The sequence below is a fragment of the Mauremys reevesii genome, linkage group 4 (assembly GCF_016161935.1).
Source record: "Mauremys reevesii isolate NIE-2019 linkage group 4, ASM1616193v1, whole genome shotgun sequence".
NCBI classification, from domain to species: domain Eukaryota; kingdom Metazoa; phylum Chordata; order Testudines; family Geoemydidae; genus Mauremys; species Mauremys reevesii.
In genome coordinates this window covers 30,846,785-30,872,304 of record NC_052626.1, presented here as the reverse complement: position 1 = coordinate 30,872,304, position 25,520 = coordinate 30,846,785, and the positions used below count along the sequence as shown (strand labels likewise).

At 49.9% G+C, this 25,520-nt stretch overlaps 1 protein-coding gene across 6 annotated transcripts in view; it reads right to left on the bottom strand.

The window, feature by feature from the left end:
* The window catches only part of RPS6KA5 (ribosomal protein S6 kinase A5), a 165,387-nt gene that overhangs the window by 124,104 nt on the left and 15,763 nt on the right, over positions 1 to 25,520 (bottom strand). The window lies entirely within an intron of this gene.

Below are 25,520 nucleotides of genomic sequence, written 5' to 3'. Positions count from 1 at the left end.
TAAATGGGAGGATAAGTCCGTAAGAGGCCTCTCCAAAACCTGTTGTAGTCAAGGGGTACATAAAGACACAGTGTCCCTTCACAAGGGGGTGGAAAGCACTAATAGCTGCCATGTGCACCTCGATGGAGTTAAGAGCAAGTTCTGATGCCTTCAGGGATAGGAAATAGTCCACAAAAAGAGGAATACCCACAGCCTCAGTGGGAAGACCCTTCTGCTGGGACCAGGAGATGAAAAGTTTCCACTTGCCCCTATAGGACTGCCTCATGAACTCTTTGCTGCAACTTGAGAGGATGTCTTGCACTGCTGATGAACATTCCTGCTCTAGTGAAGATGCCCATCCAAAAAAATCAAGCTCTTAGGTGACATTTCCGCAGATTGGGACATCTGATTCTGCCACTGTGTTGTGTGAGCAGCTCTGGAGAAACCGGCAGCGGAAGCAGGGGGATGCGCCAACATACAGAGAAGGAGGGGAAACCAGAATTACCGAGGCCAGAATCGGGTGATCAGGATGACCATAGCTCTTTCCCGTCTCATCTTGTGAGGACCCATGGCAGGAACAGTAGAGGAGAAAAGAAAAAACTGATCTAGTCCAGCCAGTGGAAGACCAGGGCATCACTTTGGGAAAGGGTGCCGAGCCCCGCCCAAGAAGCAGTACAGGATGCATTTGCTGTTGGTGCAGGAGGGAAAAAGGTCTCTGGTCAGAGTCCCCAGAGGTCAAAAATATCAACAGAGTCACATAGCTCCCATTCGTGATCAGCCATGAATTTCCTGCTGAGAGAGTCTGCAATCACATTCTGATTCCCCAGAAGATAGGCTGCTAACAACAGTATCTTGTGTGCGATGCACTAGTCTCAGAGACGAACCACTTCTGCACAAAGTGCTGATGACCTCGCACTCCCTTGTTTGTTTATGTAGTAAACAGTGGTGGTGTTGTCTGCCATGATGAGAACATCATGGGAGAGAATGGATGGGAGAAATGCATGACATACTTTTCTTACCGTCCTAAGTTCTTGGAGGTTGATGTGCATCCTGGATTCCTGAGCAGTCCAAGTTCCCTATGTCATGTGCTCGCCTATGTCGGCACCCCATCAATTGAGTGATACATCTGTGATGATCATGGGGAGGATGGAAGAAAGGGTATCCCGGTGTAAACCTGAACTGGGTCTGTCTACCATCAAAGGTAGGAGAGAACCTCAGGGGGAACTGTCAAGAAGAGGTCCACAGAATGGTTCATAAGAGAATAGAGCTGTAGATAGCAGAAGCGATATGACCAAAGGTAGTGATCTACGTGTATGCTGCCATGTGGCCAAGAAGGGAAAGGCTGGTTCTGGCTGGAACAGAATGACTGGAAATCACCATGGCAATCAGTTCTTGCAGGATCTGGAACCTGTCCTCTGGTAGACATGCACACACAGAGATCACATTAATTCATGCCCCCATGAACTCTTAGGCTTGTGGGAGCTATGTTTATGAGCAACCCCAGAGAGGAAAGGAGTAGGGGCAGCAGGGCAGTCGAGGCTCGAGCTTCTTGTCTGGATTGCGCTGCTAGCAGCCAGTATCAAACTAAGGGAATATAAGGATTCCTTGATGCCGGAGATGGACCGCCACTATAGAAAAATATTTGGTGAAAAACCACAGAGCGGTGGTGAGTCCCAACGGTAGAACCTTGTATTGGAAGTGTTGAGGGCCTACGGTGAATCTCAAGAACTGCCTATGGGTAGGACGAATATCTACGTGGAAATAAGTGTCTTGCATATATATGGAGAGTCATAAACCACATGCCTTTTTTCTAGTGAGGATATAATGGCTGCAAGGCTGACCATACAAAAAAGACGGTTACTCACCTTTGTAACTGTTCTTCGAGATGTGTTGCTCATATTTGGGGGTGGGGAGGGATAGCTCAGTGGTTTGAGCATTGGCCTGCTAAACCCAGGGTTGTGAGTTCAATCCTTGAGGGGGCCACCTAGGGATCTGGGGCAAAAATCAGTACTTAGTCCTGCTAGTGAAGGCAGGGGGCTGGACTCGATGACCTGTCAAGGTCCCTTCCAGTTCTAGAAGATAGGTATATCTCCAATTATTATTATTATCATCATCATCCATTCCAATAAGGTGTGTGCGCGCTGCGTGCACGTTGGTCGGAAGATTTTTACCCTAGCAACACTCAGTGGGTCGGCTGAGGCACCCCCTGGAGTGGCGCCACTATGGTGCTGGATATATACCCTTGCCGGCTACTCCAACAGAGGGGAAGGAGGGCGGGTTTGGAATGGTTATGAGCAACACATCTTGAAGAACAACAGTTACTAAGGTGAGTAAGCGTTTTTTCTTCTTCGAGTGCTTGCTCATATCGATTCCAATTAGGTGACTCCCAAGCCTTACTTAAGCGGTGGGGTCGGAGTAAGATGTCGCGGACTGAAGTACCGCTGAACCAAACGCCGCATCATCTCTGGACTGCTGCACTAACGCATAGTGTGAAGCGAAGGTGTGCACGGATGACCAGGTGGCTGCCATACAGATCTCCTGGATGGGTATATGGGCCAGGAAGGCGGCAGATGAAGCTTGAGCCAGAGTAGAATGGGCGGTGAGATGGCTAGCTGAAACGTGAGCCAAGTCATAACAGGCACAGATGTAAGACGTCACCCAAGATGAAATTCGCTGCAAGGAGACCGGTAAGCCCTTCATCCGGTCTGACACCGCTATGAAGAGTTGAGGTGTCTTTCGAAAGGGCTTTGTTCTCTCGATGTAAAAGGCGAGAGTCCTACGTATGTCCAGGAAATGCAGCTATTGCTCCCTACATGAGGAGTGCGGTTTCGGGAAGACGACTGGGAGGAAGATGTCCTGGTTGATGTGAAAGGCAGACACCACCTTAGGGAGGAAGGCGGGGTGTGGTCGCAGCTGTACCTTATCCTTATGGAAAACTATATACAGGGGGTCCGCTGTGAGGGCCTAAAGTTCCGACACTCGCCTCGCCAATGTAATAGCGACTAGGAAGGTTGTCTTCCAGGAAAGGTACAGCAGCGAGCAGGTGGCCATCGGCTCGAAGGGAGCACCCATGAGCCTAGTTAGAACTAGATTGAGATCCCATGTAGGGGCCGGACGACGGACCTGTGGGTACAAGCGCTCCAGGCCTTTAAGGAATCTGGTAACCATAGGATTAGAAAAGACTGAACGTCCGTTCTCCCCTGGATGAAAGGCTGAGATGGCTGCCAGGTGTACCCTGATGGACGAAACCGCTAGGCCGTGCTGCTTCAGGGACCAGAGATACTCCAGGATGGTAGGGACTGGTACCTGCATGGGGGCAGTATCGTTCTGGGCACACCAGCAGGAAAAACGCTTCCACTTGGCCAGGTATGTGGACCTAGTGGAAGGTTTCCTGCTGTCCAGGAGCACCTGTTGTACCGAGGCGGAGCAACGCAGCTCGGATTGATTTAACCATGCAGCATCCATGCTGTGAGATGGAGGGACTGCAGGTCTGGGTGGTGTAGCCTGCCGTGTTCTTGAGTTATGAGATCAGGCCACAGTGGTAGAGGAATTGGGTCGGTCAACGACAGGTCGAGCAACGTGGTGTACCAGTGCTGCCTTGGCCACGCTGGAGCAATCAGGATTAAACGGGCCTTGTCTCTGCGCAGCTTGAGCAGGACCCTGTGGACCAGTGGGAATGGAGGAAAGGCGTAGAGCAGATGGTCGTTCCAAGTTATCAGGAATGCGTCCGAGAGGGAGCCCGGGGAGCGCCCCTGGAGGGAGCAGAACACGTGGCACTTCTGATTCTCGCAAGAGGCGAAGAGGTCTATGTGGGGAAATCCCCACTTCTGGAAAACAGAATGGATGATGTCCAGACGAATCGACCACTCGTGAGCTAGGAAAGATCTGCTGAGGTGATCTGCCAGGGTATTCTGGACTCCTGGGAGAAAGGACGCCACCATATCGATCGAATGGACTATACAAAACTCCCAGAGGTGTATGGCTTCCTGACAAAGGAGGGAGGAGCGTGCTCCGCCTTGCTTGTTGATGTAAAACATGGCCGTTGTGTTGTCTGTGAATACTGTAACACAACGGCCTTGGAGGTGTTCACAAAACACTTGACACGCGAGACATACTGCCCTTAGTTCCCCCACATTGATGTGCAGGGTCACTTCCTGGGCAGGTCAGAGGCCTTGCATACGGAGTCCCGCAAGGTGGGCGCCCCAACCTAGAGATGACGCATCTGTGGTCAGGGCCATCGAAGGTTGTGGGGCCTGGAAAGGCATCCCTGCGCAGACCAGGGAGGGGTTCAGCCACCAAGTCAAGGAGGCTAAGACGTGAGAATCATGTCCAGGCTGTTGTGGCCCGGTCGGTACACCGAGGAAAGCCAGGTCTGAAGTGGGCGGAGGCATAGTCTGGCATGTCTGGTCAAGAAAGTGCAGGCGGCCATGTGACCTAGGAGACAGAGACACGTGCGAACCGATGAGGTCGGAAAGTTGTGGAGGCCTTGAATTATGGCTACCATTGGCTGAAAGCGGGGCTGTGGTAAGCAAGCCCTGGCGAGACTGGAGTCCAAGATCACTCCAATGAAGTCTATCCTCTGTGTGGGTACCAGAGTGGACTTTTCGATGTTGAGCATAAGGCCGAGTTGCCTGAACAGTTCTCTAATGAGATGCACATGATACCGCACTTGCGTCTCAGAGGAGCCTCGAATGAGCCAATCGTCGAGGTACGGGAAGACTTGTATGCGACGTCGACGGACTGAGGCCGCGACGACAGCCATACATTTTGTAAATACTCTTGGTGCTGTGGAGAGGCCAAATGGAAGGACCGCAAATTGAAAGTGCTGCTGGTTGACCACAAAGCGAAGGTATCGTCTGTACGGTGGGTAAATCGCTATGTGGAAGTACGCATCCTTCATATCGAGGGCGGCATACCAATCTCCCGGATCCAGGGAAGGGATAATGGTTCCCAAGGATACCATGCGGAACTTCAACTTTACCATGAATTTGTTGAGTCCACGCAGGTCCAGGATGGGCCTTAGATCCCCCTTTGCCTTGGGAATTAGGAAGTAGCGGGAGTAAAACCCCTTGCCCCTTTGGGACCTCTTCTATTGCTCCGATATCCAGGAGCATCTGTACCTCCTGTACGAGGAATTGCTCGTGAGAGGAGTCCCTGAAGAGGGACGGGGAGGGAGGGTGGGAAGGGGGCGTGAAACAAACTGAAATTGGTACCCAATTCCACCATGCGCAGGACCCAACGATCTGAGGTCAGGCGGGACCACGCAGGGAGGAAATAGGAAAGGCGGTTGCAGAAGGGTGGAGAAGGATCCGGGAAAGAAACTGGTGCTCTGTCCTCGAACATATCTTCAAAAGTTTTGTATGGGCCCCGCCGGTGGTTTTGGGGGGCCCCAATTCTGACCCCCTTGGGGACCAGATTGCCTCCTACGGTTACCCCAGCCACGTCGTCTAGTGAAGTCCTGCCATGGCCGAGGGTTAGGATAGGTGCGTTGAGACTGGGGACTGAAGGGTCTGCGCTGGGTTACTGGGGTGTGCATCCCCAGCGAGCGCATGATCACTCGGTTATCTTTTAGGCTTTGGAGCCTGGGATCAGTTTTGACCAAGAATAAGCCCTGGCCTTCGAAGGGCAAGTCTTGAATCGTTTGCTGAAACTCAGGCGGAAGGCCGGACACCTGAAGCCAGGAGATGCGCCGCATGGCCACTCCAGAGGCTAGAGTTCTGGCTGCAGAGTCCGCCGCATCCAAGGACGCCTGAAGGGAAGTCCTTGCCACCTTTTTGCCTTCTTCTAGTAAGGCCGCAAACTCCTGTCGGAACTCTTGGGGAACAAGTTCTTTAAACTTCCCCATGGAGGTCCACGTGCTATAATTATAACAGCTTAGGAGAGCTTGTTGATTAGCTACCCTAAGTTGAAGGCCCCCTGCTAAGTAGATCTTACGACCGAATAAGTCCAGGGGCCTGGCTTCCTTGGACTTGGGGCAGGAGCTTGCTGGCCATGCCACTCTCTCTCATTAACCGACTGTACGACCAAGGAGCAAGGGTGAGGGTGTACATACAGATAGCCCTTGGATGGCACCGTATATTTCCTCTCCACCCCTCTGGCCATGGGAGGAATAGATGCTGGGGACTGCCAGATTGTATCCGCATTCGCCTGAATGGTCCTGATAAATGGCAGGGCAACCCTGGTAGGTGTATCTGCCGACAAAATGTCAACCACCGGGTCCTCTATTTCTGGAACCTCCTCCACCTGGAGGTTCATATTCTGCGCCACCCTACGCAGGAGATTTTGGTGAGCTCGCAGATCTATTGGTGGAGGACCAGAGGAGGATGTGCCTGCCACTGCCTCATCTGGCGAGGAGGAGGAGGAAAGACCAGGAACCAGGTGATCCTGAGGAAGCTCCTGTATTGTGGGTCCTGGTGTTCGGGGTCAGGTACAGCCGGGGCCTGAGTGTTGGTTGGTGGGACAACAATGTCATCTGTGTCCATAGGAGGAGGACGGCTAACGGTGGTCTCAGGAATGCGATGGTCAGAATGGGCTGACCGGGAGGCATCTGAGGGGGCACCTTGGGCTTGATGGTATGCCCAAGGTGTCCAGAAGGACCATTGTGGTGGTCCCTGATCCGGATCTTGACTCTCAACGTAGGTCTGACTAGCGCCCTCTGTGTCATGACCTTGGACATAGTAGCCGCTCCTCGCCTGAGAAGATGACGAATTGTGCCTCGAAGGCCAAGGGGGGGGGGGGCTGAGCGTCCCTGAGATGCTGCGCCATCCCAAACTGTTAAGTCGCGGGTTGGAACAGGAGACCGGTGCCGGGATCTTCGGCGGTACCGCGATTGAGACCGGGACCAACGACTATAGCGGTGCCGGGAGGCCGACCTGGATCTCGACAATGATCTGCGGCGTCGAGATCGGCTCCGAGATGACCGGTGCCAGGATCGGTACCGACCGTACCGGGCGGGTGTACGGGAGGTACAACAGTGCCGAGAGTACGACTGGTGCCGCGATGGAGAGCGGTGCCGGGACTGCAAGCGGCGCCGGGACCGTCGGTGGGATCGGGACTGTCGGCGGGACCAAGATCGGGACCGATGTTTATCAGTCACTCCCACGGAGGCAGGCCTCATCAAGGCAGGCTTACCTATTGACTGAATCCAGGTGGTCCAGGTTCCGTCAGCGCGATCAGGTCGTGGGCGGTGGAGAAGGTCTCCGGAGTGGACGGGAGACCAAGCTCAACCACGGTGCGCACTGGGGAGCCTTGGAGCACCGGACTCGACGGCCCTTGTGGAGCCGGAATCAACAGTGCCGAAGCCTGTGTAGCCGCAGTAGATGCCTTGGTAGGGCGATCCAGTCTGGGCTGTTGCTCTGGTGGCGGCACAGGCGGTGCCGAAGCAGCAGGTGGTTTGTGCTGCTTCCTAGGCCGCGGAGACAGCGAATGGTGCCACGATGTTATCGGTGCCAGAGAAGGTCGGTGCCGAGGTTCTTTAGCGGTGCCGGATCGTTCCGGTGCCGAAGGAGCGCTTCGAACCGAAGGAGTCTGCACCGTGCTCGGTACTGAGGACACCGGGCTAAGTGCCGCCTCCATTAGGAGCTGCTTCAAATGAAAGTCCTGCTCCTTCTTCGTTCTAGGCTTAAAAGCCTTGCAAATGCGGCACTTATCAGGTAGATGGGATTCCCCAAGGCACTTCAGACAGGAGTCGTGGGGATCTCCCGGTGGCATCGGCTTGAGACACGCCGAGCATGGTTTGAAACCCGGTGACCTGGGCATGGGCCCTGGTACCAGGCTGGAGGAAGGGGGATGATCCCCGATCCCTCCAAATACTATATACACACTATCTATATACAAAACACTAACAACTAACTATAATTGTAAAACTATTGAACTATCTACAACTACCTGTAGAGAAAACACGAGAAAAGCTAGGGAGGTGGAGATCAGCTATGCTGTGCTCCACAGTTCCAACGACCGTCACAGGTGGTAAGAAGGAACTGAGGGGGTGATGGGTCGGCAGGGGTATATATCCGGCGCCAAAGTGGTGCCGCTCCAGGGGGCACCTCAGCCGACCCACCGAGTGTTGTTAGGGTAAAAATCTTCCGACGAACATGCACGCAGTGCACACACCCCTAATTGGAAGAACTTTGGTTTACATATGAAGCGGTTGAGACAGAGATTTAAGATTGGTCTCCATCCTCTCTTCTTCTTGAGTACCAGGAAATATGTGGACTAGAACCCTGTGTCTTGCAAGGCAATAGGAACAGCCTCTATTGCTCCCTTTTGCAGTAAGGAGTCAACCTTTGGGGCAAGAATACAGTCATGAGAGTGGTCCCAGAGGCAGGATCGGGATGGGACATGTGGATGAGGTAGCATCGTGATCTCAATCATATAGCCATGTCGAGTGACATCCAAGACCCACCTGTCCATTATTATCACACTTCAAGCTGGCAGAAAGAGTGCTAGGCTTCCCCCAAAGAAGAGGTGGGTCATAAGTATGGTAGGATCCAAGGAAGTTGATGGTTCTCTAAATTCACTCAGAATTAATCGTTTATGCAAAGGCTGAGTGTGTGGTGTCAAAGACTGAACAGACTGACCAGGTGGACAGGACCACTGGGTCTTCTGATGCTTACGAGGAGGCTCCTATGATTGCTGATGAAAGAATTGAGGAACTCTGAACTGTTGTGCAGGAGGCGGGTAGTAGAACTTGTGCTTGGGTGCAGGTGTACAGATACCCAGTGATCACAGAGTGGCTCTGGAGTCATTGTGGGAGTGTAGGGACTTGTCGGGGTTCTAGCTGAAAAGGTGAGATTCACTGAAAGGGAGGTCTTCAATGGTATTCTGCACTTCCCTGGGGGAACCAGAAGAGTACAACCAGGATTTCCTCTGCATGATTATGCCGGTGGCCACCGTGCACAAAGATGTGTCTGCTGAATCCACAGCAGCCTGGAGCGTTGTCCTGGCGCCCAGCTTGCCCTCCTCTAAGACAGTCTGGAGGCAGGCACGATCCTGCTGGGGAAGCTTGTCTGCAATATCTGCTAATTGGTTGTAATTTAGAGAGTCATATTTAGCTAATAACGCCAGGTAATTGGAGATCCAAAACTGAAGGCTGGCCAAAAAAAGAGACCTTACTACCTAGGAAGTCCAATCTCGTACCCTCGTCTACTGGAGTTGAATGTGGATGTTGCTGCCTGGCCAGTTCTGTTGCTGCTTGTATAACCAGAGAATTCAGTGGAGGGTGAGAAAACAGAAACTCAACCCTCTTTGCCACTACATAATACTTCTTGTCCACCCCCTTTGGGGTGGGAACACAAGTGGCCTGAGCATGACAGACAGTTTGGGACAGCTGGAAAATGGCACTGTTCATTGGTAGTACCACCCTGGCCAGTACTGACGGATGGAAGGTATCAAGTAACTGATGTAGGCTGTCCTGTACTTTCTCCAGTGGAGGGCATCAGCTACTCTTTACCACCAGATCCAGTCATCCAGAGGGGAGGAAGGAGTAGACGACACTGCTGGATACAGAGACAATGAGGGGAAACACTCTGGTTCTGGGAGTAGTATCAGAGTCAGGCTAATCGGTGCATCCTCCAGTCCTGGTTTTGAACATCTACTTGATGAAAGGTGGAGTGGTGTGATGGGAGACTCCTCTTGGGTGGATCGGGAAGGTTGAAAAGGTGGATACTGTGCCCAAGACCCCCAGTATGGCCAAACAGCAGTTGTTGTGGGGGGCCCCATGGAGCTAGGTACTAACGACTCCTGTGCCGAGAAAGGGAAGGTATTGCCACTGAGCTGGCAGTATCTTCAGGAAGTCATGCCAATGGTATGAGAGGGGTGGACTTTGCGTTCCATCCGAGTCCTCCCATATTGAGAAGTCAGAGCCCTGCTTGAACAGCAGTGCTGGCAGAACCATGTAAGCCACAGAGAAACGATCAGGAACATGACCTGAAAGAGATAAGTCCAAGTTAGGAGAGCAGCCTCTTTTAGGAGGTGAGTGCACCAGGAGATGGAGACCTCACCTTTTCCAGGGCAAAGTGTTTATGAGGCCCGGGAGCCAACTCAAGCCTCCCCAGCATCAGCAGTACATGTTCCAAAGTTGGAACCAGAGCCAGAACTGGAGCAGAGAACTGTCTCAGAACCAAAAGTCCCTTGATTTTGGTGGTGTGGATCCGGAAGGGGTACACTGCTCAGTGACTGGGACCAGTAGGCCCCGTGTCCTGTGCAACTTCTTGTTGTGTGTGTGAGAGCCTTGGAATGTGCTGCTTCTCCATGGCTGGAGCTCATGAAGGGTACAACGTTCTTCTTGGGCCTTGAGGAAGATTTACTGTCATGCTTGGGGTCTGTAGCACTAGTACCAGTGGAAGCGGACTGGGGCTTCACAGTAGGAGGTGTGCTCCCCGAGTCCGCAGGCCCAAACTGGGGGTGTTTTTCAGTCTGGATCTGACTGCGGCCTCATAGCAATCTCCATGAGGTGCTTCTTGAGGTGGAGAGCCTTCCCAGGTATAACTTGGGAAAAAGAGGCAGATACTGCACCTGGATGCGACATGGGCTTCCCCCAAGCAGTAAAGGCAGTTTTGGTGCTTGTTGCTGACCAAGAATGAACGAGGCCAAGAGGAGCAGATCTTGAACCCAAGCATGGGTGCTGGGGGAAGGGGGATGGGAGATCGGGAAAACGGCATCCACAAATCCTTAAAATCCTAAAAACTACTCCACTACAGAAAAACTGCTGACAACAGTCCCCAATGTCAGCTTCTTCCAGGCACTTCAGGCAGCTTGAATGCGGGTTGCCCAGGTGCATAGATTTGTTGCAAGAGGCGAAGGGCTTAAAGTCCAGTGACTGAGGCATGCCTTGGCACCAGAGAACAGACAAAAACTCCATTAACACACAAAATGACAGAACTTAACTAAAACGAGCTAAAACTGACTACAAATAACTATGTACAGATAAGAAAAAAATACCACAGAGAGCTTGCCAAAGCAAGGATAGCAGTTCTAGCAACCATCACGGGCTATAAGAAGGAACTGAGGAGACGTGGGGTCGGCTGGGCGCTTTATACCAGTGCAATAGGTGCAAGGCTGCAGAGGGCATTAGAGCTGCCCCAATGGGTACCACTGATGGAAAAGTTTCCAGAAACTGTGCTCAGGGTAGTGCACACTTAAAGTGCAATGCACATGTGCAATCACCCGAAGAAGAAAAACTATCTGCACAGTAAGAGAAACAAAGAAGCTATCATTATGAGGTAGCAAAGGACAATGTGGCAATTCAGTCTATGCAGTTTTTAGAAATCTGTAATATCCTTTATTGAGCTAACCATCAGAAACTATCTTAATGGAATTGCTTACATGAATAAAATGATATGCCTAAATGTTTGTAAGATCAAGACCTTAACTTCATTTGTTCATTTACTTGGTTAAGCCACTCAAGTACTCATTGCAGACATCTCCCAGAAATGCAAAAATCAAGTTAAAAGCTCAGCTATATCAGGAACCCAGTTTCTCTTCCTCACCAGCACATCTCAGAAAAGTTTATCATTTCTGAAACAGTTTGTCTCAACCAAAAGACAGGCTGGATCGTCAGTAGTATTAGTAAATCCATAACTATTCTGTTGCAGAAGCATTTTTAAGTTCTTATGGTAATGTTCTTTGATGAATTCCAAATATTCCTGTTTTCTATAACATTATGTAAAAGACGGTTACTCACCGTTGTAACTGTTGTTCTTCGAGATGTGTTGCTCCTATCCATTCCAGTTAGGTGTGCGCGCGCCGCATGCACAGCTCTTCGGAAGATTTTTACCCTAGCAACTCCGGCGGGTCGGCTGGGTGCCCCCTGGAGTGGCGCCGCTATAGCGCTAGATATATACCCCAGCCGACCCGTCCGCTCCTCAGTTCCTTCTTGCCGGCTACTCCGACAGTGGGGAAGGAGGACGGGTCTGGAATGGATAGGAGCAACACATCTCGAAGAACAACAGTTACAACGGTGAGTAACCGTCTTTTCTTCTTCGAGTGATTGCTCCTATGCATTCCAGTTAGGTGGTGATTCCCAAGCCTTACCTAGGCGGTGGGGTCGGAGTGAGACGTGGCAGAGTGTAAGACTGCTGAGCCGAAGGCTGCATCGTCTCTAGATTGTTGCACCAACGCATAGTGGGAAGCGAAGGTGTGGACAGAAGACCAGGTGGCCGCTCTACAGATGTCCTGGATGGGGACATGGGCCAGGAAGGCAGCAGACGAGGCTTGTGCTCTCGTAGAGTGAGCGGGGAGGCGGCTAGCTGGCACACGAGCAAGCTCGTAACATGTCCGGATACATGATGTTACCCAGGAGGAAATCCTCTGAGAGGAGACCGGCTTTCCTTTCATGCGATCAGCAACCACTACGAATAGCTGGGGCGAACGCCGGAAGGGTTTCGTTCGCTCTATGTAAAATGCGAGGGCCCTGCGGACGTCAAGGGTGTGAAGCTGTTGTTCACGACTTGAGGCGTGCGGCTTCGGGAAAAAGACCGGGAGGAAAATGTCCTGGTTCAAATGGAAGGCCGACACCACCTTAGGGAGGAAGGCCGGGTGTGGTCGAAGCTGCACCTTGTCTCCATGGAAGATGGTATACGGTGGACCAGCCGTTAGGGCACGAAGCTCTGAAACTCGTCTCGCTGAAGTTATAGCGACGAGAAAAACCGTTTTCCATGACAGATAGAGCAGGGAACACGTGGCCAAGGGCTCGAAGGGGGCTCCCATAAGCTTGGCTAGAACTAGGTTCAAATCCCAGGATGGGGTAGGACGCCGTATCGGCGGGTACAGGCGATCTAGACCCTTAAGGAAGCGGGAAACCATCTGATTGGAAAAGATGGACCGTTCTTCTACGGCCGGTCGAAAGGCGGACATGGCCGCTAGGTGTACTTTCAAGGAGGAGACCGCGAGTCCTTGCTCCTTAAGGGACCAGAGGTAGTCCAGGATCGTAGGAATAGGGACCACGAAAGGATTAAGGCCTCTCTGATCGCACCAGAGTGCGAAACGCTTCCATTTCGCGAGGTAGGTTGAGCGAGTGGAAGGCTTCCTGCTTTCCACCAGGACTTGCTGCACCGCAGCCGAACAATCACGCTCCGCGCGGGTCAGCCATGTAGGCACCAAGCTGTAAGATGGAGGGACTGCAGGTCGGGTGGCGGAGCCTGCCGAAGTCCTGCGTTATCAGGTCCGGCCATAATGGGAGAGGAATGGGATCCCATACGGAGAGCTCGAGCAGCAGGGTGTACCAGTGCTGTCTCGGCCAGGCCGGAGCGATGAGTATGAGGCAGGCCCTGTCCCTCCGGAGCTTGAGTAGCACGCGGTGCACGAGGGGAAACTGAGGGAAAGCATACAACAGGTGACCCATCCAGGGGACGCGTTCCTGCGCCGATAGGGAGCCGTGGGAGCGACCCTGGTAAGAGCAGAACTGGTGGCATTTCCTGTTCTCTTTGGAGGCAAACAGGTCTATCTGGGGAAACCCCCACCTTTGGAAAATTGTGTGCACCACATCGGGACGAAGGGACCACTCGTGGGAGAGGAATGACCTGCTGAGATGGTCGGCCAGCGTGTTCTGCACTCCTGGAAGAAACGACGCTACCAGGTGAATAGAGTGGGTTATGCAGAAGTCCCAAAGGAGCATCGCTTCCGTGCAAAGCAGGGAGGAGCGAGCCCCGCCCTGTCTGTTGACGTAAAACATCGCCGTCGTGTTGTCCGTGAAAACAGCCACACAGCGCCCTTGGAGATGGGCGTGGAAGGTTTGACATGCCAAGTGGATCGCCCGCAGCTCCCTGACATTGATATGGAGGGAGAGCTCTTGGGGCGACCAGAGACCCTGGGTGTGTAGGTCGCCGAGGTGTGCCCCCCACCCCAATGCCGAGGCATCCGTGGTCAGGGTGACCGACGGGCGAGGAGGGCGGAATGGGACTCCGGCACACACGACCTCTGGGTCCAGCCACCAGTTGAGCGAATCGAGGGTCGGTTTCGTGACCGTGACTACCATGTCTATGGAGTCGCGGTGCGGGCGGTACACCAACGCAAGCCAAGTTTGAAATGTGCGAAGACGCAGCCTCGCGTACATGGTCACGAACGTGCATGACGCCATGTGGCCCAGGAGTCGGAGGCAGGACCGCACCGTTGTTGTGGGAAAGGATTGTAGGTCCCGGACGAAGGAAACCATAGTCTGGTGCCGAGGTCGAAGGAGGCAGGCCCTGGCCAAATTGGAATCCAGGACCGCTCCGATGAACTCCACCCTCTGCGATGGAGCTAAAGCGGACTTCTCGGCGTTTATCATAAGTCCTAGGCGCTGAAACAGGGCTAGGATCTCGGCTAGTTGACTTGCTACCAGTTGGCGGGATGGTCCGCGGACCAGCCAGTCGTCGAGATACGGGTACACATGTATGCGACGACGGCAGAGGGCTGCGGCAACCACTGCCATGCACTTGGTGAAGACCCTCGGTGCGGTGGAGAGGCCGAAGGGTAGCACCGTAAACTGGTAGTGCATGTTGTTGACGACGAAACGCAGGTAGCGTCGATGAGGAGGGTAAATCGCGACATGGAAGTACGCGTCCTTCATGTCGAGGGCGGCAAACCAGTCTCCCGGATCCAGGGAAGGAATAATGGTCCCCAGGGTTACCATGCGAAAATTGAGCTTGAGCAGGTACCTGTTGAGCTCTTGGAGGTCTAGTATAGGTCATAGACCTCCCTTCGCCTTGGGGATTAGGAAATATTGGGAATAAAATCCCCTGCCTCGCATGCCGTTCGGCACCTCCTCTATGGCACCCAAACTCAACAGAGTCTCGACCTCTTGCAAGAGGAATTGCTTGTGAGAGGGGTCCCTGAAGAGGGACGGGGAGGGGGCGAAACAAACTGAAGGCGGTAACCATACTCCACCGTGCAAAGTACCCAGTTGTCCGTTGTTATCTGGGACCACGCCGGAAGGAAGTGGGAAAGACGGTGAAAAATAACGGGGAAGGATCCGGTGAATACACTGATGGGCCGTCCTTGGCCGTCCCATCAAAAGGCTTGCTTAGGCCCCTGAAGGGGCTTGGAGGGCGCTTGGGACTGATTACCCCGGTTGCCCGACGGTCTACGGCGGTTCACCCTGCCTCTGCGCCTATTATCAGGCCGTGGCCTGACCTGATTAAACTGGCGGTACGGATGCTGCCGGAAGGACCTCCGCTGGGTAGCCGGCGTGTGCATGCCCAGGGTGCGGATGGCGACTCGGCCATCTTTGAGAGTCTGAAGCCTTGAGTCCATTTTCTCAGAGAAGAGGCCCTTGGTGTCGAATGGTAGGCCCTGAATAGTGTGTTGGACCTCGGGCGGCAAGGTGGAGGCCTGCAGCCAGGAGATTCTCCTCATGGTCACTCCCGAGGCCAGAGATCTGGCTCCTGAGTCTGCTGAGTCCAGAGAGGCCTGGAGGGATGACCGGAAGGCTTTCTTGCCCTCTTCAATAAGGGCTGAGAATTCAGGTCGGGAGTCTGTTGGTACCAGCTCCGTAAACTTTGAGAGTGACACCAAGGTATCGTAAGTGTAGCGACCGAGGAGAGCCAGCTGATTGGCAATCCTTAGCTGGAGGCCACCGGCCGAATAGACCTTCCGGCCCAACAGATCCATCCTTCGCGCTTCTTTTGATTTTGGCGCTGGAGCTGGTTGCCCATGCCGCTCCCGGTCATTAACAGACTGCACTACCAAGGAGTCCGGAGCTGGGTGCGTGTATAAATACTCATACCTGTTGGGTGGAACTGAGTATTTCCTTTCCACCCCTCGAGCAGTGGGAGGGATGGAAGCCGGTGACTGATACACCGTATTGGCATTTCTTTGTATGGTCCGAATGAAGGGCAAGGCCACCCGCAGCGGGGCCTCAGCTCCAATTATGCTGGTCACTGGGTCATCGTCCTCAGCAACCTCCTCGACAGGGAGGTTAATGTTCTGGGCCACCCGTCGAAGCAGGTCCTGGTGGGCCCGCAGGTCAATCGGTGGAGGGCCTGATGCCGATGCCCCTGCCACCGCCTCATCTGGTGAGGAAGACGATGACAGGCCCTGGGTCAGGGCTTCCGGTGGGGGCTCGTCCATGCGCTGTGAGGCCTCCGCGTCTGTGGTATACTCTCCCACTACAGGTGGCGGCGGTTCCTCCACCAACGGTGATGGAGGAGGTCCGCTGACCGTGGCTTCCGGTGCCCTGTGGTCTGAAGTCCTGGGCCGCTGAGTGAAGGGGACCCCTTGAGCCTCGTGATAGGCCCAGGGGGTCCAGAAGCCCCATTGTTGGGGGCCGTGGTCCTGCCTTTGGGGGTCGGTGCGTAGATTGCCCACACTGCCCGCTTGGGAGGAGACTGAAGGCTGGCGGGAAGGCCATGGGGGGGCAGAGGCACTGTGGGACTGTGCCGTCGATCTGTCCCTGGACGGTGCCGGGGAACGGTGCTGGTCATCGCGGTGCCGGAAGCGAGAACGGGACCATCGACCGTGCCAGTGCCGGGAGGTCGATGAGATCTCGACTGACGTCGGTGGGAGCGGCTGCGAGATGACCGGTACCGCGAGCGGTACCGGGATCCGGACCTTCGTCAGTACCGACAGTCGGGTGACCAGGATCGTCTCCGGGAGTGCGACCAGTACTGCGATGTGGAGCGGTACCGGGACTGCGACCGGCGCCGAGATGGAGAACGGTACCGGGATTGTGACCGGTGCCGGGATCTAGATCGGCGAGAAGGCGAACGTCTCCGGGATCGGGACCGGGACTTGGAATGCCTTCTATCCCATCTGTCAGGTGAAGGAGGCCTCATGATGGCCGGTTTGCCCACTGACTTCACAGCCCGCACCGGCGGTGCCGGGGGCTGGAGACACGGTGGCTCTGTGAGCTCTATAAGCTCTCTCGCCGTCGAGAAAGTTTCGGGCGTCGACGGGAGAGGCAGCTCGACCACGGTTTGCACCGGGGAGCAGGGCGGTACCGGACTCAACGGCTCTTGCGGTGCCGGAGTGGACGGTACTATGCACGATTTGTGCACCACCACAATCGGTGCCGGGGGTGCCGGCGGTGGCTGGGTGAGCGGTCCCGGTGCAGGAGGCTTGGAGGCCATCTGCGCCGGCTTACGCTTCCTCGCAGGAGAGAGGGAACGGTGCCGGGACGTCGGTGCTGGCTGTTGTTTTTTCAAAGTCTCGGTACCGGACCAGCTCGGGACCGCTGGTGCGCTCCGCAACGAAGAGGACTGCTGAGCTGCTGGTGCCGGCACCGTAGGGCTAAGTGCCGATTCCATCAAGAGCTGCTTTAACCAAAAGTCTCTCTCTTTCTTTGTCCTCGGCTTAAACGACTTGCAAATAGAGCACTTATCTGCATGATGGGACTCTCCTAAGCAGCGCAGGCAGGAGTCGTGAGGGTCTCCAATCGGCATGGGCCGCTGGCAAGCCGAACAGGGCTTAAACCCTGGTGCCTTGGGCATGAGCCCGCACCGGTTCGGGAAAAGAGGGGCTAAGCCCCCCCGATTCCCCTTAATCCACTAACGAACTAAACTAACTATTTTAAATAACTATATACAACAAGAACCAGAGATAAGCTAGGGATGTGGAGGTCAAAGGAGCACTCCACTGTTCCAACGGCCGTCACGGGTGGTAAGAAGGAACTGAGGAGCGGACGGGTCGGCTGGGGTATATATCTAGCGCTATAGCGGCGCCACTCCAGGGGGTGCCCAGCCGACCCGCCGGAGTTGCTAGGGTAAAAATCTTCCGAAGAGCCGTGCACGCAGCGCGTGCACACCTAACTGGAATGCATAGGAGCAATCACTCGAAGAAGAAGAGAATCATTCTTCTCAAACCATTATAGCAAAAGGCAGTATATTAGTACTTGCATCCTCTCCACAATTATAGTCCAGAATTTATTTTTATAAGTCTAGACCCAAAACAGCTGCAAAATATTTTTAACAGTGAGGATACATAATCCTCACTCCTTAATACGGGCACACATTCTCAAAATATCTGCCAATAATGAGCTTGAGAGAAAAGAAAATTTTTCTATATTGGAGAAGAGCAATTACAATCTGATACCCATAAGCAGATGCAGTTTAAGTGTTATTCAGCTGTGCTGACAAAAACACTAAAAAGGATATATATATAGTTAAACCACTTATGCAGGGTATTCTTATCCCAATAATAAGTTATCACTAAAAACTATACCACCAAACACTCTAGGCAAAACTCTGGCCCTCTTTGCTTTTGCCTCTTAAAATGAATCTGAAACAATACTGAACAGAACATAACAGTATGCCAGAACTCATCTCCAAGTAATCATGGAATATTATACCCCACCCCCTACCACTGCTTTCAAAGATAGCCATGGACTAACTGCTGTCCCTACAATGCTTATTTTGGTGTAGAGTTTAAAAAAAAAAAAAAAAAACACACCTCCCTCCTCCACATTCTCTTGCTCATCTCCTACTTTCTCTCACTTGCTGCACTCCATATATCTCACTGCTCTTCCTCTCCCCAGGTTGTGCCTTTCCAGGATTACTCCATGGCTGCTTCTCCTGGATTGCTCTGCCCACCTGTCCCCCACTGTTGTTATATACCCAAACAACACACCTACAAGGTGTAACCCAATCCTGAATATTTTTCAAAAAACATTTCCAGTAATTAAGGGATTAAAAGCCTTTTACACCTGTTTAAGGGCACATCATGCCTACGAAAGTAAGTTATATATTTGATTATTCATTAATACATTACAGTAATGAGATATACAGATTTTATTGGAATGCCCACGTTACTCATGAGTGGCGAAGCTACAAGTGAATCATGCAGGTCATCCTAAATAGATGCTAATAAAACCTTCACTCCATATTACATCATCATGCATTCTGAATATGCCACATATTACATAACAAAAATTAGAAATGTTTTAGGAAGGTTTTTAAAAACTGTACTGCAAGTGTTCTTGTATCCTTCTACCTTGTAAAGTTAGGCACCATAAATACGAGTTAAATCGTACAGACCTTGTAGAGGAGATTTAAAACTATTCCATTTCTTAGCAGCGTTATAACTAAACCAGCTTTTCTAGAAATAAGATTGGTGCGATTTTAAAATACGACCTCTTCAGATCTTTCCTGGTTAGACGTCAGATATAAGTGGGTTGAAGAAAACAAGAGAAAGCAGTCCTCATGAGGAATCCCCTAGCTACCACCTGAGCTGGAACAAGGCCTGTACCGGGGAAAAAACTGTGCCCAAACTAGGAAGGCGTCCAGTCTGTGAAAGAAACTTATTGAAACATCTCTCAGGGTGAGATTTTATCTGTACACAATTGTATTACTGTATTAGGCTTAGATTTGCATGTTTTATTTTATTTCACTTGGTAATTCACTCTGTTCTGTCTGCTACTACTTGGAACCACTTGAATCCTACTTTCTGTATTTAATAAAATCACTTTTTACCTATTAATTAACCCAGAGTATGCATCAATACCAGGAGGGGGGAGCACAAAAAGCTGTGCATACCTCTCTATCAGTGTTATAGAGGGCAAATAATTTATGAGTTTACCCTGTATAAAGTTTATACAGGGTAAAACGGATTTATCTGGGTTTTAGACCCCATTGGAATTTGGGCATCTAAGTGTTAAAGACAAGAATACTTCTGTAAGCTGCTTTCAGTTAAGTCTGCAGCTTTGGGGCAAGTAATTCAGACCCTGGGTCTGTGCTGAAGCAGTCGGGCTTGTCTGGCTCAGCAAGACAGGGTGCTGGGGTCCCAAGCTGGCAGGGAAAGCAGGGGCAGAAGTAGTCTTGGCACACCAGTTGGCAGCTCCCAAGGGGGGTTCTGTAATCCAACCTGTCACACATGCCACATATTAAGTGGATTAAAACCTGGCTAACTGAAGGGTCTAAAAATGTAATTGTAAATGGGGAATCATCATTGAGCAGGTCTGCTTCCAGTGGGATGCCATAGAGATCAGTATCTGGCCCTATGGTAGTTAACATTTTTATCAATGACCAGAAGAAAACAAAATCGTAAATGATAAAGTTTGCAGATTGTTGCCTGATTTGTTGAGTGGATTCTTATTATTAAGAATTTCCAATTAGTTACTTAGTAAAATTTCTGAGGTTTAAAGGGTTACAGTCCCAGAATTAGGCACAACAGAAGTAAATTCAATACGCAGATGGGAACCCCAACATGCACAGTCACAACACTCACATTCAGGGCAAAAGAACTCTTTAAATACTTTTATTAGCATAATTAGTAAAAACACAAATGTTCCAACCCAAATAAATGTAGTATTCCCAGTTCCCCAATAACTCAGGGTACTGGTGGGTAACTCACTTATGCAACAGCTCACAGGCCTCAAAACCTTATGCTAACTACTTCAGCTAATATCTTAAGGATGTATGCTCATAGGTTTCTTGCATAACTGCTGCATAAAATAACTAAGTTAGCTCTATGGACTACAAGTTGACAAAAACTGGTGTGGTAAATAGAGAAGACAGGTCCCAACTCTACATATAAAATGATGAAGTCTAAATTAGCTGTTACCACTCAAGAAAGAGCTCTTGGAGTCATTCGGGATAGTTCTCTGAAAACACCCATTTAATGTGCACTGGCAGTCAAGAAAGCTAACAGAATCATTATGAAAGGAATAGATAATAAGACAGAAAATATCATATTGCCTCTATATAAATCTACAGTATGCCCACATCTTGAATACTGCATGACATCTCAAAAAAGATAAATTGGAATTGGAAACGGTACAGGAAAGGGCAACAAAAATGATTAGGGGTATGGAATAGCTTCCATATGAGGAGAGATTAAAAAGACTGGGACTGCTCATCTTGGAAAAAGAGGTAACTAATGGGGGATATGAAATGAGGTCTATAAAATCATGACTGGTATGGAGAAAGTAACATAACACAAGAACTAGGGGTCACCAAGTGAAATTCATAGGCATCAGGATTAACAAACAAACAAAAGGCGTATTTCTTCACACAACACACAGTCAGTCTGTGGAACTCTTTGCCAGAGGATGTTGTGAAGGCCAAGACCATAATAGGGTTTAAAAAAAAAAACCTAGATAAATTTGTGGAGGACAGATCCATCAATGACTATTAGCCAGAATGGGCAGGGATACAAAACCATGCTCCGAAGTGTCCCTAGTCTCTGTTTGCCAGAAGCTGGGAATGGGCAACAGGATGGATAACTTGATGATTATCTGTTCTGTTCATTCCCTCTGAAGCACTTGGCATTGGCCACTGTCCAAAGACAGGATACCAGGTTGGATGGACTATTGGTCTGACCTAGTATAGATGCTCTTATATTCAGAGCAATCTGGATCTCTTGTTAAACTGGGCGCAAGCAAACATCATGCATTTAATACAGATAAATGTAAATGTATACACCTAGGAACAAAGAACATAGACCATACTTACAAGATTGTGAACTCTACCCTAGGAAGCAATGACTCTGAAAAAGATTTGGGTGTCATGGTGGACATTCAGCTGAACATGAGCTCCCACTGTGACACTGTGGCAAAAAGAGCTAATGCAATCCTCAGATGAATAAACAGGGCAATCTTGAGTAGGAGTAGAGAAGTTATTTTACCTCTATATATTTTACTGGTGTCACTGCTGCTGGAATACTGTGTCCAGTTCTCGTGCCCACAGTTCAAAAAGGATGTTGATAAATTGGACAGGGTTCAGAGAAAACCCATAAAAATCATCAAAGGATTAGAAAACCTGCCTTACAGTGATAAATAGACTTAAGGCGTTCAATCTATCTTAACAGAGATTAAAAGGATTGACTTGATTACAGTTTACAAGTACTTACCTGGGGAACAAATATTTAATAAAGGGCTCTTCAATCTAGCAGAGAAAGGTATAACACGATCTAATGGTTGGAAGCTGAAGCTAGACAAATTCAGACTGGAAATAAAGTATAAATTTTTAACAGTGAGCAATTAGCCATTGGAACAATTGGTCATGGTGAATTCTCCATCACTTGATTTTAAAAACTGCCAGACTGGATGTTTTTTCTAAAAGATATACTCCAGGAATTATTTTGGAAAGGTTCTATGGCCTGTGTTATACAGGAGGTCAGACTAAATGATCCCTTCTGGGCATGGAATCTATGAACAAAAGACATTATGATGCCTCAGATGCTAGCATGAGAGCTACAGCCACAGATATAGCCCTAAGAAAATACTCATGGTTAAGATCCTCAGAACACTACAGAACAAAGATCTTCCTTTTGAAAACATAGATCTTCTTAATGTCAAGACTGATCAGACTTTGGATAATATCAAAACCTCAAAAAGGTGAGTTTGACCCTTACGACTTACTCAGTCCACATCCTCTACAAGAACAAAACCCTTTTTATCTAACATTCCACTTCCAGAGACAGTCTCTCTCAAGTCTACAACAAAAGATGCAGCCTTAGAAATGGGACCACTTTTTCCTCAGCTAAGCCTGTGTCCAATAAGAGATCTGTATACAGAAACAGAATTCTCTGTTGTGCATTTCAGCCAATAGCTTTGGCCTCCAAGCAACAGTTTTGACAGGATGGTGGATTACTGCTCACTTATGTCTCTTGGTGCAGAATTACTTCCCATAGCAGGATACTGGAAACCATCCGTGACAGTTATTCCATCCAATTCTCCACCAAGCCACCTCGCTTTCCTCCCTCATGCTTCAGGGACTCATCTCATGAGCAACCTATTAGAGCAGTGGTTTTCAAACTTGTACAGATGACCCCTTTCACATAGCAAGCCTCTGAGTGTGACACCCCTTATAGATTAAAAACACTTTTTTATATATTTAACACCATTATAAATGCTGGAGGCAAAGCGAGATTTGGGGTGGAGGCTGACAGTTCTCGACCCCCATGTAATAACCTCGCAACCCCCTGAGGCGTGCGAAACCCCAGTTTGAGAACCACTGTATTAGAGCAACTAGATTCCCTCCGTAAAAAAGGGAGCCATAGAGGAGGTTCCATAAGAAAATCAGGGAAAGGAGTTCTAGGTCATGTTGCTTTCTAATACCCAAGAAGAGCAACTGCCTTAAACCCATTGTGGCCCACAGAAATCTCAACAGATTATTCAACTACAGGATACCCACATGAACAGATATCACATGAACAGTTCTCAGAAAGGATCTCTCTGCTGTGATTCACTACATGTGCACCCTCCTGAAATCTCTGGGACTGCTAATTAACTAGGAGAGTTCTTCGCTGCACCTACACAGAGAATCATTTTCATGAGAGCAGCCCCAGGCACCCGTCAAGCCAGGCCCTTTCTCCCAGATGATGCTTTCTGAGAACTCTAATGATACAAACCAGGACAAACTATGCAGTTTTTCTTAAAACTCTAAGACCTGATGGCCTCATCAACCCAAATCCCGCCTTTTACTTGTATCCAAAGGAGATCCTTACAACACAGGGTAGCATCTCACCACACTCAACGGCCACAGTTACATAACCATAACTCCCTGACTACTCCAGCAACACCACTGGTAGGAGAACAAATACAAAGGAGTACCATTTGTTCCTCTCTACCCCACTATTACAGTCGTCACTGATGCCTCCAATCTGGGCTGTGGCATGCACTATCATAGGGCCTTATGAAATCTGCATTAACGAAAACATGGACAGAATTACAGAATCGAAATAACAACATGGAATCCAGGTTCTCCCCAGCAAGAGAACTGCAGCAGCAGGCAGGCTGCATGGCTGAGCTATGTGTAGCCACTGGAGGAAAGAGACTAGTGGGCATGAGGAGGGAGGTGCAGGGGGCTAAAGCCATGAGAGAGTGCAGGGATTAGTGGAGAAGTGCTAGCATCTGGAATTTAAGAGCAGCTTCTGAGAACTAAGTTCCTCATTATGTCAGTTTCATATTGGGAGTTGCAGCTGAGCAACTCCCCATTCAGGGATGGGGCACGTGCCCATCCCTCTGAGTTTCGCATCACAGTGGAGTGCAAACAGGAAAAGGAACTGCTGCTTTCACTCTCACTGGAGGAACCAGATGCCCTTAGCTGTGGTCTGAGAAGTTGCTGCAGGGCTGTCCCTGAGGAGGTAGACCAGCAGCACCCCTCTCCTCTCCCCTCCCAGCTCATGTTTCCCTGGTTGTGTTGGCTGCTCCGTGCCCAGGAGCAGGAGAGCTTACACTCTTGCCAGCCCCCACAGGCAGCAGCAGCCCCAGGACCAGAGGGGTACTCAAAGCACTTCATGTGGGTAAATAGCTCCTCGTTACCCAACTGATAGGATGAGATCCAGGAGAGAACAGTTTCTGGTTAGCCTTGGCTGAGAGAAGAGACCTGTTGAGTGCTGATCTCCTTAAGTCTCTCCCATAAAGCTGACCAGTTTTATTTTCAGTGTGAAAGTCAGTGCGTCCCTTGTACATTTCAGTTGCTCCTGATGGAAATCAGAACAAGTTATTGTACATTCCTCTACATCTTAATCAGAAAATATTTTTCAGTTAGACTATGGACCCCAGGGACACTGTTTTTTACTTATTTATTACAATTCCTGGAGGGTTCTTAATTCTCCCAGGTTGTTACAGCCTTGAAATAGGTCTCTTACTAACTTCCTTAATATAGGAATATGCCCTTGAAATGACATTTTTAGAGGGCAAATTTCCTTAACATTTAAGACATATAGTATCTCATACACACACAATACTATATATATACACACATATACATATACACACACACAGTTCAGCAATGTCAATTTGGTCATATTACCGAGTGTTACTTTAAAAAGTGATTTAAATTGTGTTACTTTTAACAGATACCGTGTATGAGCAGGACGTTTTGTTTAAATTGTAGGGGGGGGTTGTAAAAAAAAAAAAAAATCAGCTTTTCCCATTGCAGTCCAATTCTGAACATTTGTATGCATTTATATAGTAAGGCTATTTAATTGTCAACATAGCACATGATTTTGATTAAAAAAGACAGAATTAATTTTTCCATTTATTAAAAAACAATCAGAAAATAATAAATCCAAAAATCCATAATAAAAAAAAAGGATTTCATAGGGCCCAATTATCAGAACCACAAAGTATACAGCCAGAACATCATCTAGGAGTCCAGACTTCTTACTTGTATTCTAGACTCCTTACCCTCATGGCATCCCATAGAACATAGTTATAACGGGATATGATGGCCTGATAACTGGCTACATGAAAACCCAAGAACCGGGAGATTATGTCTTTCCGACAAAAGTATCCAATTTATGGCTTTCCGCATCTGAGGGAGCAGACTGAGATGCCTTACCACCTCTAGAAATTTTCTGTATTGCAGATACCATCACAGAATTTCTCAGAAGGCACTGGAGTAAAAACTGATAATCCTTAGTAGGTACTGTAATCCTTAGTAGGTACTGGGTACATCCTATTAAACTCTCGTCCATACTGGTGGTGAAAAGACAGTAGACAGTCAAATATCCAGAATGGAGGGACAGCAAATTCCACCCCAGAATGTGGTCTTGGAGACACAGACCTTGGGCATAATATGGAGGGTGGTGCTGAAGCTGAGGTGATGAGGTGTGTCATAGCTCTTTATTGGAAGACCTTGACACAGAGGCTGGCCTTGCTACTCCCAAAGAAATAGCTGAAG